The sequence below is a fragment of the Varanus komodoensis genome, unplaced genomic scaffold, assembly GCF_004798865.1.
Source record: "Varanus komodoensis strain SLA01 unplaced genomic scaffold, ASM479886v1 scaffold29_1, whole genome shotgun sequence".
NCBI classification, from domain to species: domain Eukaryota; kingdom Metazoa; phylum Chordata; class Lepidosauria; order Squamata; family Varanidae; genus Varanus; species Varanus komodoensis.
In genome coordinates, this window is record NW_025335759.1 from 9,442,512 (window position 1) to 9,455,868 (window position 13,357).

The following is a 13,357-nucleotide window of genomic DNA, read 5'->3' on the forward strand; positions in this document are numbered from 1 at the left end:
TAGCCTTGCCTTTTTCCCACTCCTACTGTTCCTACTCTCTCGCCTTGCTCTTTTTCTCTCTCTCTCCTGCCTGGCCATTTCCCCTTCCTCTCCACCTCCAACTTCAGGATTCCTGCCACCACTCCAGGTTGCTGTTTCTCCTCTTTCCCAGGCTCCAGCCTTGCTCCTTCTCTCCCCTCTGCCCCCTTTCCATGCTGTTTCCCCCACCCTCTAGCCTGACGGTTTCTCTTCCCCACACCAGCCCAGCTAGCCTTCCACAGCAGCCTGTACATGACTGACCAGCCACATCTTCTATTCTGTGTATGTGCTCACAGCAGCTTTCAAATTTCCACTGGTAGGTTGTGAAAGGTCAGGGACCCCCGAGACAGGCAGCTGTTTTTCTCCCTCTGGCGTAAGAACCGAGTCAGCCCATGAAACTGATGGATGGAGGAGTCAAGGCAAGCAGGAGCAAGGACTCCTTCCCAGAACCGAGATCTTAACTAAGGAATTCATTTCCACAAGGGGTATGAGGCTGCCCACTTGGATGGCTTTGAAAGGGGGCTGGATGCATTCATGCAGGATAAGGCTACTAGTCCTGGTGGAGGTACGCCTTCATTATCAGAAGCAGTATACATCAAGGTGCACCAGTTGCTGGCGACCGTGGAAAGGAGGGCACTGCTGCAGTCATGCCCTACCTGGGAGCAGCTGACGGCCACGGCGTGAGCAGAAGGGTGGGCTACGTGGAGCAGTTGTCTGGTCCAGTGTGGCTTGTCTTAGATCCTTTATACGATAACATTCTCTCTGCTTTCTGTTATTCCTTCAAATCCTTCCTCGTAACTCGTCTTTCTCTTTCGTTCTCCTCCCTCAAAGGGATGGGACAACCAGGATGCTCTAGCATGCTGAGTTTCTTTCTCCAAATTCCGCTTGAAGGCTTGATTTGCCTTGCTTCTGTTTCCATTTGCAGCTTGTTTTTCTTTTTGTTCAAATGGGAAAGTGCACATTTCATTTTCTCACCATTGACTAAAGCATGAACATGCATTTTATGTTACAGTGTGCAATTTAAAAAAAATATGTCTATATGCATTTTACAAAGACAATTGCAAGCTTGGGAGTGTGAGAGCTTTCTCTGAAAAATGTGTTCCCAGCAGCATTCCATGTTGGCAAGTGGGAAAAAGTTTTGATACTTTGCTAAGTCATCAGCTGCAACATTCTTTTGGAAAGCCTTGTGATCAGCTATAAAGATGTAATATAATCACTTGGTTAAGAAGAGGCATTCCCTTCTTTTCCCTGACACAAGAGGGAATGCCTCTTCTAAGATGGTGCCTGGTCTGACGAACACCCACACCATCCAAATCGCAACCCACCCAGGGAGCCACGTGGCTAATACAGTGGGCTATAAATCCAACACATAAATAATTCTAAAATTTGTTTTTGTCATCAGAATTATTGCATACTTCGTATGCATACACATGGAGGTTTAGAACTGATACAAACCCGTCCCAGGAAGAGCAATCCGCACACAAAAACATACAAAGAAAGTGAGTCAGAAGGGGTCTCCTGGGCCATCTAGTCTGACCCCCGCCTCCAGCTGGCTCCACTCGTGGCGTGCCCACCATGTGCATGCCCAGCCTATCCTTGAACACCCTCACCAATGGGGCTTCAGCCGCCTCCCATGGAAGCCCATTCCATGCCCCTGGGGTCCTGTCAGGAAGTGCTTCCTGGCATCCAAATTGAACCTTGGTTCCCTGAGCTTGGCTCTGTTGGAACGCAGCCTGCCCTCCTCTGCAGGGGAGAACAGGTCTCTCCCCACCTCATGTTTTCAGTTGAGTAAGCCCCACTCTCTAGAAGTGCGTTCAGGATTTCAACCCACAATTACTTTAAATGTTTATTGATTGATTTTTATTTATATCCTGCCTTTTTCCTACAAAGGGCTCAAGGCAGCTTACATCATCTCTCCTCCTCCATCTTATCCCCACAACAAGAACCCTGTGAGGTGGGTTGGACTGAGAGTCTGTGACTGGCCCAAAGTCCCCCAGTTGGCTCCATGGCTGAGCGGGGACTAGAACCCAGATCGCCTGAGTCCCAGTCCCATGCACTTAACCACTGCACCACACTGGCTCGCTCTTTAATTGGGTGATAGTCCAAGTAAATACAGGTAACTGAATTCGTTCACATTCCTACCTCGCCATCCTTGCTCTCGCCCCACTCATCAAATTGTAGTTAGCTTGCTCTTCACTGTTTAATTTTGCTTGCATTATTTCTGGAAACTGATTGGTGGGAGATTTGGGGGAGGAAAAGAAGTCCTTCTGTACACAGTGCAAAGTTACACTTTGGAACAGTCTTCCAAAGATGTGGTGATGGCTACCAACTGGATGGCTTCAAAGGGGGACTGGACCCATTCATGGAGGAGGAGGTTATCCATGGCCAGTGGGACATGATGCCTCTATGCCTCCGCATACCATTTGTTGGGGGACATGGGCAGGAGATGGGCTTCTGAGCATCCCATGGGCGACTGGTTGGCCACTCCGTGACCGGATGGAGCTTCAGTTTGTCTCAGGATAGCTCTCAGGTGCTGAGCGAAATGCTGTGTGTGACATGGTACAAGAACAGGTTACGGGGAAGAGGCCTTGGGTGAACCTCAGAGCACCTGCTTTGCAACAGGTCTCCAAGCTCCAGCATCTTCAACTAGGGCTGAAAGCACCTTGGCTGGAGAAGGATCTTGCCAATCCGGGCCCACAGTGCCGGGCTGAATGGACTGACTTGGTCTCCGGCAGCTACACCCTATTAATTAACACGCACAACAAGGTTGCAAAATCTTTTGGCCTCTTGGCAAAACACGAGGCTGCTTCTGAGGCACGGTCTGCTGACCCAGGGGTGCTATCAGGCCGAATTCCAAGACTCCACTCAGCAGAAGGAGTTAGCACACAAAGCTTCGCTTTGAAAGGAGCAAAGCAGTGTGCAGCACCACCTCCAAATGGGCAAGGGCTGTGCGTCGGGGGCGGGAGAGCAACCCGAGACCAGATCCTAAATTTAGCTCACTGTATTACTGCACTGAGCACTCTGTTTGGAGCTGCCCACAGTTTCCTCCTCTTCCTCCTCATATAAATGCTTCCCTTAAGCCTGTCAGTATTTACCTTTTGAAACTAAAACAAAAGCCGTTTCCCTCATTGCTATGAAAACACACATGTCACGAGCAACGCATCTTCCTCTTTATCAGCTCAGAGCTTGTACAGAAGGGCAAATCAACACCACGGAGAACAGCCAGCCATGTAATAAGCAGATACCAGCTGGTAACGTGTGTCTTTGCAGGCTGCCATTTCATATCAAATTAAGTGAATGCACAGGAGGGAAGCCCTCATAAAACTTCGCTTAAATATTTTCTTCGCTACTTGGCTGCACATCTCCCACAGAGTAAGAAAAAAGACAGTGATCCAAAGGGAGGTAGTTTGTCAGGCCAAGGTAAATCTTGCTTTCAGGCTTCCATCATCTACACGTGGGTAATGATTCTGCCCCCCTGAGAGCATGCAGGAAAAGAAAGCAAACCTGCTAGGAAAAGTTTCTGAGGAAATGGCTCCATCTCTTCTGGGAATAACATGGTTAACCAGCGTAAGTGCTGGGGCGAATTCCATTCTGAGTATTTTCATCAAGTAGGTATCCCAAGGGTCTTGACTTCTGCACCCAAATACCAACAAATTCTGGAAGGAAAATAAATTGGGCAAAGTGCCCGGACTTTTCTCTTTTGCCCTGGCTTCGTACGGTAGATGGCTTTGTTTGCAGATATTACATCAGAACTGGATCTGAGAGTGGCAAATGCAAAGCCTATTTAACTCATGGGTATGCCAGCCTTAGCTTCAGTTTCCCTATCTATACACTGAGAACAGTAATACCCTTAAGTAGGCACTGATTCTGCTGATTCCCAAGATACGAGCTGCATCTCTGACCTGTCAGCCTCAAAAGGTGATGCACCTGATCTCTTTCAAACCATTTGCAATGTTTGCCCCAAAGAACAGTGTCCAGAAACCCATTTTCCTCAGCAACTGTGTCACTAAGGACCTCAGAAAGGGATCCTTGTTACCTGTCTTGCTAGTATCTCTCTCTGAGCTGAGCTTATTGTATCGATAGACCAAAGTCACTGGGTGACTTTGTGCCAATTACTGTCCCTCAGGCTAGCCTACCTCACAGGGTTGTTTGGAGGATAAAACGGATAGGAGGACTAATATATGCCACCATAGTAATTTTGGAGGAAAGGCAAGTTCTAAATTTAACAAATAAAGCTTGTTCATGAAAGATGGTTTGAGCTGTTTATGGGGGACAGGCCTATGAATGACCAGGCTGGACATCTAAACAGATCCTCCCTATAGTTTGCATCTGCATCCCCGTTGCTAGAGGTAAACTATGGGAAGTTTGCTGCCCTCATGCCTTGTCTGGTCGCTTCTTTGAGAATGACTAGCTATAGCTGGAGAGCGCCTAGGACACGAAGAACCTCCAACCAGGACTGAGAACTTAAACCAGTGCACAGGACAGTATCCATAGGACTTGCTGACTCCCTAGCTCAGCCCAAACCTCTAGCCACACCTGAAGAGGCAGTGCGGTGTAGTGGTTAAGAGCGCAGGACTGGGACTCAAGCAATCTGGGTTCCAGTCCCTGCTCCGCCATGGAGCCATTTGGGGACTTTGGGCCAGCACAGACTCTCAGCCCAACCTACCTCATGGGGTAGCTGTTGTGGGGATAATCCTGAGAACAGGAGAAGAATGACGCAAGCTGCTCTGAGTTCTTTAAAAAAAGGGAAAATTGGATGTACCTCAAAGCCACGCTAAATGGCGCTTCTGAATGCAAGAATTTACCCTGTGATCGGACAACTTGGAGCGGGGGACGCTATAAGTCACCTGAGCTGTCTGGCTAAGACATTTGATATCACTGTAGATCAGCTGCCCTGTGATCACGCAGGTGCAAAGCCCCCTTCCTGGACAGGAACCATCTTATCCCTGTGGACTCAGAAAGGTGGCAGTGAGCTGCACAGCCCCCCAAGGCAGCCCCGCAGAGCGTCTTTTGGCCAACGGGAATCCGTAAGCTCACCCAGGCTGCCCCTCCTGTGCCGCCTTACCCTGGTTATCGTGAGCCATGGCTTCGAACATGGAGGCTCACTTGCCATTCGTCTCAAAGCTCAAGCTTCCATCCGATCTAACCATGATTCAGTCTTTGGCTGACAAATACCCATAACCATGGTTACATCAGCTCACAGAGGGAGGAAGACGGGAGACACCAAGCCTAAGGGAAAAGGAAGGGAGGAAGCAGGTGAGTCTTTGGAGTGCCCCCGGTCACAAAACCAATTACCTGCTGTGATACCTGAGCTTGGCCAAGGGATGGTTGCGAATGTCAGCCTAACCTACCTCTCAACATGGTTGTGAAGCTAAAACAGGCATTTGATTTCCTTGGAGGAAGGCAAAGGTGCCAACGCAACTGAAGAGATAAATTAAATGATTTTAGGGAAAGCTGCTGAGGATAAACCTGCCTGAACAAAAAGGTAATTAAAGCCGGTTAGCATATCAGAACGACACCATCTTGTTAATGTCGTGTGTGTAATACATTACAGCACGAGGGAGATAAACAGGATCTTGCCGGGAGTCTCTGGGTCACACCTCTCTGCTCTCTTCTGCTTTGCAATAGATTTGGGACCTCAAACTGGCTCAGCAAAACTCAAATCCATCTTCCTCCAGTCTGCCGCATTACCAGCATGTCAACCTTGCAAACGCTCTTCAATAAGAGCAGTAACAAGAATTCAATAAGATTCACTCGGCTGAAGTTCCAGATATTAATTTTTCTTCCCTCCGTTCACTTCTTCAGCTGTGTGCAGCGTCCTGAAAGCTTTTATTACTATGGGCAGCGGTGGGGGGTGGGGGGGGGGTGAGCAGGAGCTGAAAGGATGTGTTCCCAGCTGTAAGAACATGGAAACTGCTGAAAGAACAAGTGTCAAAACAGGTTGGCAGCAGCTCCTTGGGAGATGATAATCTCACATTTACACTGACTTTGGATTCCATCCTTCCTGAAGGCCTCTGGTGATTACATTTCAACTTGGCCAGCCCGTTATTTAGTTCGACCAGCTAGTGCCGACACCCCCGGCATGCCAATCCTCACCACTTACCTCTTGAACATTCCCTCTCCAACCTGGTCCATATTTGTCCCTCTTCCCGTAATTTCTGATGCACCTGATTCTTCCAAGAGGCTTAGGAAAAACAGACCAGATTGAGTGGGTAGATTAAGAGGCACGCAGAGAGCAGGTGCCTATTTATTACATTTTAAAAGCTCACCATATTTTTAAAATATGTTTTCTGCACAGAAAGCAGCTCCTATGCCGATTGAATCTTTCTCCCTGGCTCATTGTAGGGTGCTAGGCTTTTTGATTTAAGTTTCTGCAATAACAACTTCTCTTCGTGTTTGCTATAGTAAATTAATACTGCTGCAAAGAGCAAATGAGCTACTACCACAATATCTCAGCACATATTCAGACCAGGCGTGAACTTCCCAATCCTGGAAGTGAAATCAGGGATTGTAAATGATATACCCTCCAGCTTACTCCAAAATAAAGCGAAGGGAGAGTTGCCTTTTCATTTTATTTTTTCTGCAGCAAGCAAAGCAAATATGAAAGCAATGCCATATATTAGAGTTTGACAAACCCATTTTACTCTGGAGGAAGCTGCAGAAGGCTGGACCTAAATCCAAATGTTGTTTTCCTAGTTTAGATTTTCGTGGAATTTACAAATGAGCTTGATATGGTATTTTTGGAGCAGTGTGGGTTTTCACATTTTGTGCCCTCATTCTAGTTACATCAACAACCAGGAACATGGGAGGAAATTTGCTGGTAGGCACAGAAAGCTTCAAGCAGAAAGCAGCCAAGAGAGGAATCGAGAGCCATACTGAAGTCCCTGTTTACCAGGGAGAGTTCCTATTTTGTGCGATACACACATGCTTAAGTGCTCCACTTTCGCTCCTTCAGGGGATGCCTCTTAATTTTATTAGAGCGAACGGCTAGAGTTGCCATTCTGGCTTGCGCTCCCAGCGTCCCCAGAAGTGATGCTGCTTTGGGTTCCGCCATGGAAGAAATAGGACACATTTCTGTACTGACACTTAGACTCCCCAACAAGCAGGGCTCACCCGGTGAGATGCAAGTGATTAAAACAAACAAAACCCAACAAAACAATGAAACAGCACAATGAGATAAAGTAAAATGGATTGTCATCATTCTTGTAAGCCATCCTGGGATGATTTTTGTATAGGACGGGGTATGTTTTAAATAAAATAAAAATGAATAAAATCAGTGGGAAGGGGGTAAGAACCATGTGGCAAAGCAAAGCAAAACCTCCAGCACAAGAATAAATAAAATGGGCTGGCATCTAAGCGTCCAGGTCTTAAAATGTCTGAGAGAATGAAAATACTTATTTAATAAATAAAAACTCTCCTGCTGCGGTGAGTTTTTTGAACTCTTCACAACATGCTGCAGGGCCATTGTGTTTTTCTACTGTATCTTTAACCACGCACAGTTTTGGCACTTAAATCTGCAGAAGGCGCTATATGTGTGTGCGCGTGTACACACAGGTGATGTGTTGCATGCAAATAGAGGGGTTTCAAGGGCGCCGCTATGCTCATCTTCGAAATCTTGATGCGTTCGTGGCTTTCGTCCTGGATGAACAGTTCCTGCGTATCACCCAGTGTGGAGGGATTCAGAAGCTAACTCGGCCGGCCACCCCTTGAGTTCCCATTTACCAGTCCCTGCCCTACCTTCCGGCAAATCACGCTCCCTATTTCGTTCCTAGCTTTGTCTTTGGAAGATGCCTTATTAACATTCTGCCTGTGTGAGATGCATGATCTGTTGTTCTTCAGGTTTTGGGCCCCAGTCCCTCCGTCTGCAGGGAGAGAGGAGGCAATGTGGTTTTCCAGACTTTTTTGCCTACAACGCCCATCATGCCTTTCCAGCAGAGCCGATGGCGGCAGCTGATGGGAGTCATAGGCCTCAGCAGACAAGTGCCACAAGCTACCCGCCCCACAGTAGCTAAAACTCTGAGTCATGATGCAGCTGCGTCTGGTGTCTGCATATCTACACAAGAGGCACAGGTATGCTTTTCGCTAGCAAGACTGTAACCAAAAAAGCACATATCTTGGTTCATAGAGCAGTGCCAGCTTTTGTGGAGCAAAGGTATCCGTGGATGGGGAATCTTCAGCCCACCAAGGGTGGGGGTCCCTCTGTGGGTCTCTGCCACTTCCCTCTCCAAGTCTGGCAGGGAATCGTGGGTTGGAAGGGGCCAAGGAGGCCATCAAGTCCAACCCCCTGCCATAGCAGGACACCCCTTCACACCACCCCACTCAGATAACAGTCTATCTAGAATGCGTCTAGGGTGGAAGAGCACACAACCCCTCTTGACAGCTGGTTCCACTGCCCGTTTGCTCCAACAGGTAGGCAAGTCTTCCTTGTAGGATGCGTGGAGCGGACTCCCCAGCGGAAGCACTGGCAGGTAGCCCTCCAGCCAGGATGCCCTGATGGCACCTGGGCTGTGGGAAGATCAGGGGAGAAACCCTCACCTGGTGCTGCTCTGCCATTCTCTTGCAGTCCAATATAAATAAGGCATCACTGTGGTCTTTGCAAAACCCTGAACAGCACTGGCATTTCCCCCTCCAAACATTACCCGTGAAAACGGCAGTTTCCCCTTTCATTAGACTAACTTCGATTTTATGGCCTTGAGGCGTGCTGTTCTCCACCCATTCCAATCTCTGTCACCTCCAGAAAGTGTCCGATTTCCTCCCCAGTACAGTAGCGCAGCATCCAGAATCTGGAAGATGATATATGGCCTATTAGATTAATGAAGATTATTACTAAAAGGCTCTCAGCAAAAATGAGACAAGTAAACTGATTAGTACAATGATATGTTAGCTTTCCTTTTCATTTGTAAATGAGAGAAGTTAACAGACCGCCTCTCTGCCCAAGAAAGGATCTTGGAACTTTTAACTGCAAGTGCTAAAAATACAAATATATATAAAGAAATCTCATTAAAAGGAATGGAAAGGCGCAGAGCCTCTAACTGCTTCAGCCCCTGTAAGTACTGACGTCTGCCTCACGCCTGGCCCATCACAGCTGTACGCATCAAGGAGTGCCTTTCCTGGCACAGAAGCCACGGCTTCTCAATAGGAAAGCCTGTTTAAAAAATCGTTCTAATAGCAAAGTAAGTCCCTTCCTTGCATTGAGCGTCTGTCCAAGGCACGTAATTGCAAGCGAGAGCCTGAAATCCCATCCAGAGCAGCCCGCAGCGCCGGCCACACTCGGCACTCAAGACGTGCGGAAGGTCAGAGCGAGATCTCGGCTGCCAAGGCCCAGGGGCAGGGGGACAGCAGATGCGTCACCGAGCGGATTTCCACATGCGAAACTACCGTGCCAACTGCTCTAATGGCTGTCATTGGCAGCCGTGGCAGAGGTCACGCTTGCCCGGAGGCCGTGGGGACAGGACGAGAGCTCCTCTTCCATCACGGCGCGTTCTGGACGGTCTCACCAAGGGCAAAGGGATGGCAGTACCGTGAGGACGCCGGATCTTTGATCGCTGCGAAGGTGGGCATTTCGGCAGGTGCTGCCTTTCAGCTCCCTGCTGCCGAGGGACATGACAGCTCGTACCTGCGAAAATTCCCCTCTGGACACATCCGTTAAAGGTCCTTGCGTCCACTAACGTGACGACACGACATACCTCGGCTCTCCCCAGCCTCTCTCCCCAGACCGCAGCTGCAGCGACTCTGGCAGACAAATCTGTTCTGCCCTCTGGAATTATATCGGCAACAAGGTTACAATACACATGGGCTTGCCGATGATGGCAATATTACCTGGCCATTCCCATTTCGGCAAGGGCTCTAGGAAGAGGCGACTCCTTCCAGCCTCCACTACCTCCTGCTGAACAGGTGACTGTTTAGGAGGTACCTGCGTAAGGTGGCACCTTTGCTTCGGCTCCTGTCAGGGGGAATAGCTCCGTGCTCAAAAGCACTGGTGTGGATCACGATTCATGCGTAGATATGAATCCAAGAGGGGCGGTAGTAACTTATCCCACCTTAACTGTCCTAGTTAAGCGAACAAACAAGCGTTTGGGTGATCCTGGGAATGTGCTTTCCAAGATAACAGACTGATGGAAACCAAAAGTATGAATCTATTTCCAATTTCCTCCTCTTCTTTATGTGGACATGTCACATTCTCTCTTGCACAAACACTTCCACTAACGTAAGTCTCCCTCCTCCTCCAATCAGCACACAGCAGGGGCCATAGCAACCAATCAGATCCCACAACGGGGGGTGAATTTAAGAGCAGGCAATCAGCCAATCACAACAGGAAATGCAAAGCAGCCCATCATCCCTAACGGAAGGGCGAATGCAAGCGCCCAGCCAGCAAGCCCACCCAGATGCTGAAGGGGATGGTCACCTTTTGAGGCCTGCTCATACTAGACAGCAGCCAAGGGGGCAGAGCTATACAGTCTGTGCTTCATGCACCTGGAGAAGCAGGTGTCAGATCATCCAGAACCATCCCTACCTGTTCCCTCCTTTACGCAACACGTTCAACGCCTTCGAGGTCAAGTAAAGCCAGGAGCCCCTTTCCCGGCCCTCCTTTTCCGTCTTCATTTCCAGCCATCAGTCCAACCTTCTATAGCTACAGCGAATGCTCAGTCCTCTGTGGCCGGTTTGGAGATCAGGAGAGGACCATCTGCTTGGGAAAGAGAGACCAGGTCTGGGGAAGCTTCCTTAGATGGCCCATGCCACACCTTGGTCCCACACCCTTTCCTCCAACCACCAGTGGGTTAGGAACAGGGGCAGTTGTTTCCTCCTGTCTAAGAGGTTGAAATGTTTCTCCTAAGGATGGATGGCAGAGCATCTGAGCTTGAAGCTGGTGTTCAGGGCCATGACCCTTTGCCTGCAGGACTTGTCCTGAGCGCTTCCCAAAATGGGATTTGGCTGTTGGCCTGGAAGAGGCTCCCTGCCCCTCCAGCCCACCACTGGCTTACCAGCCACAAGAATTAAATGCAGCTTCCATGAACAAGGGCAGTTCAGCTCTGAACAAAGGATGATGGGAACAAACACCAGGCAGGTGTCACCTGTGTGCTTCCTGGAGGCATCTGGCAGTCGCAGTAGTGGACAGGATGATGGGTTATAGTTGGCCCTTTGGGCTGCCCGCGGAGGATGCTTCCATGTGGATCATTTCAAGCCTACATACTTACCCTGCATCTTCACCTACCACGAAATGCAACTGCTCTAGAATGTTTTCCGATCACTCGTCTGAAGGACTCAAGATAAATTATGTGCATGTTTTAAAAATTATGTGCAGCTGCAAACAGAAAGAATGCTTTCTTCATAGATTTTTTTTCTCAAAGAAGAGGAGAAATTGTTCACAAACTCCAATCTGTTCCAAAGCTGGAAATGCCAATTTTAAAAGATTTTACTGCAAGGCATCGTATTTTGGGATCAAAGCTCAGTAAATTTTTGCAGGCTTCTCAGGTCTGAAAAAACAGTCATATTGATTGTTTCCATCCCTCTGAGGGCAAATGCATGAAAGTCAGAGATCCTTAGCATGCATTTCACTTCAGTCTTTAATATTTGTGCAAAACCCTTAAGGGGAGGAAACACCCAACTGGTGAGCATTTATTAGTGAAGCATCCTCAGAATATGGTGAGTTCTTTGATTTTAAAATTTAGCTTGAGCAGACATAGTTTGAGGAATTTGGGGGATACGTGTGAGTGCCCAGGGCCTCCAAGTTATTGAAGACCATGGCAATATGCATCTTGAATTTAGAGATTTTAAAGACAGTTCATAATCAAAGTTACATTCTGCCTAGCTGAAATGACTGGAAAAATGCTTTTAAAAACTGACCCAACCTTTGCCTCAGTCCCCTGGGAATGTTTCAGAGAGAAAAAGCACCGAGATTGACAAATCTTACTTCTTTCAATGGGAGTCATTAAATAAAATAGAGGGGAAAGGCCATGCATCCTCCCAGTGCTGAAACAGCTCCGTTCCGCTTCCTGGAGTTGAACCAGAGTCACTTCCCAGCTGCAGTGCAACTGTTGTGACGGATATCCATCCTCTAAAGATGTTGAAGAAAATAATAATGACTTGTAAAATACACAAAACATACACAAGCAAGTATCAACCTTCCTAACAAGCCCCACTGATTTGTAATCAGGATGGTACATGCATTTAGAAGAAGGAATCACATTTTCCCTATGACAAAATGATGAGGGAGGTGGAGAATGTCAGAGAAATGTAATTCCTCTGAGGCAAAAGCTCTCTTTTGAGGAAAGCCATCTGGTCCCGAGCGAGTTTCAAAACTATCATGCAACCGCCACCAAGAAAAGAAAAAACAGTGCAGAAAACCCCTAACTTGCACGACAAATTAGCACCAATACAATAATTAGCTCCACAGTCTATACTGCTAAATCAAGCACTACATTCTCTCTCGCAGCCGTTGCGGAAACAAGCTCTTCCATTGCATTAAATCGGTGCCCAACTGACCAGAATTAAAAGATGCCCAGCCTCCCTTTGTAGCTTTTCACAGGCACTCCAAGAATGTATTATCTGAAGAACAGCATTCCGATTCTCTAAATGAATCGGCAAACGCATAAACTCAGCTTGGTCTGCAGCTTTACATTCTTGGGTGAAATATCACTTGTTAATTTCTGCCTGACCACCACCTGTTCAGAAACAATGGCAAGGTCTGGTTCAAGAGAGAGCAACCCTATCAAGAGCAGACCATTACGGCTAAGGCTGAAGCTGCCTCCTCTTCCTCTCCCCGTGACATTACTGCCTTCAACTATCTGCCAATCCCATAATTTTACTCATGAATACAGCCCATTTCTGTTTGCATTGACATGGCCAAAGCAGCAGTGCATGCTAAGGCTGGCTATAAGAATTGGGGATGAAAATGCTTCTACACTAACGGAGACTAAGCAATAGCAGTTTGGTGCCCAGGACTGCCAGAATGCGATGAGCTAACTATTGAGTGTCACAGCCCGACTCATTACCATTTGAGATTATACAATAAGTTTGGCTTGTGCCCAAAATCTTACCAAATACTGGGTCTAGGGAGTGAATTTCCCCCGTTTCATGTCAACGACAGAGTTTCTGGAGTGTTTGCCTTCCTCTGTAGCCTGAATCTGGCTTCCTCTCAAGTTATCCCCCTGTAAGTATAGTACCGCAGAGCTCCTTGTTTCTGCTCAGGGCACACACATCACAGTCTAGGGGAAAATACACGGCCGGACCATCCACAATATCGTGGAGAGCAAGCCCTTGTTAGTAACCTGCTGGGCCACCGAAGTCCACTGGGACAGCTGACCTGGGTGGATTTGCACGGGTCCATTTGGAATCCCCT

At 48.0% G+C, this 13,357-nt stretch overlaps 1 long non-coding RNA gene across 1 annotated transcript; it reads right to left on the bottom strand.

Moving 5' to 3' along the window:
* Positions 1-6,157: 6,157 nt before the first annotated feature.
* On the bottom strand, positions 6,158-10,821 carry LOC123025928. Its single transcript, XR_006415215.1, has 3 exons — positions 10,532-10,821; positions 8,695-8,801; positions 6,158-6,202 (listed from the first exon to the last, which is right to left on the bottom strand). It is a non-coding gene; the product is annotated as an uncharacterized LOC123025928 (long non-coding RNA).
* Positions 10,822-13,357: the final 2,536 nt, after the last annotated feature.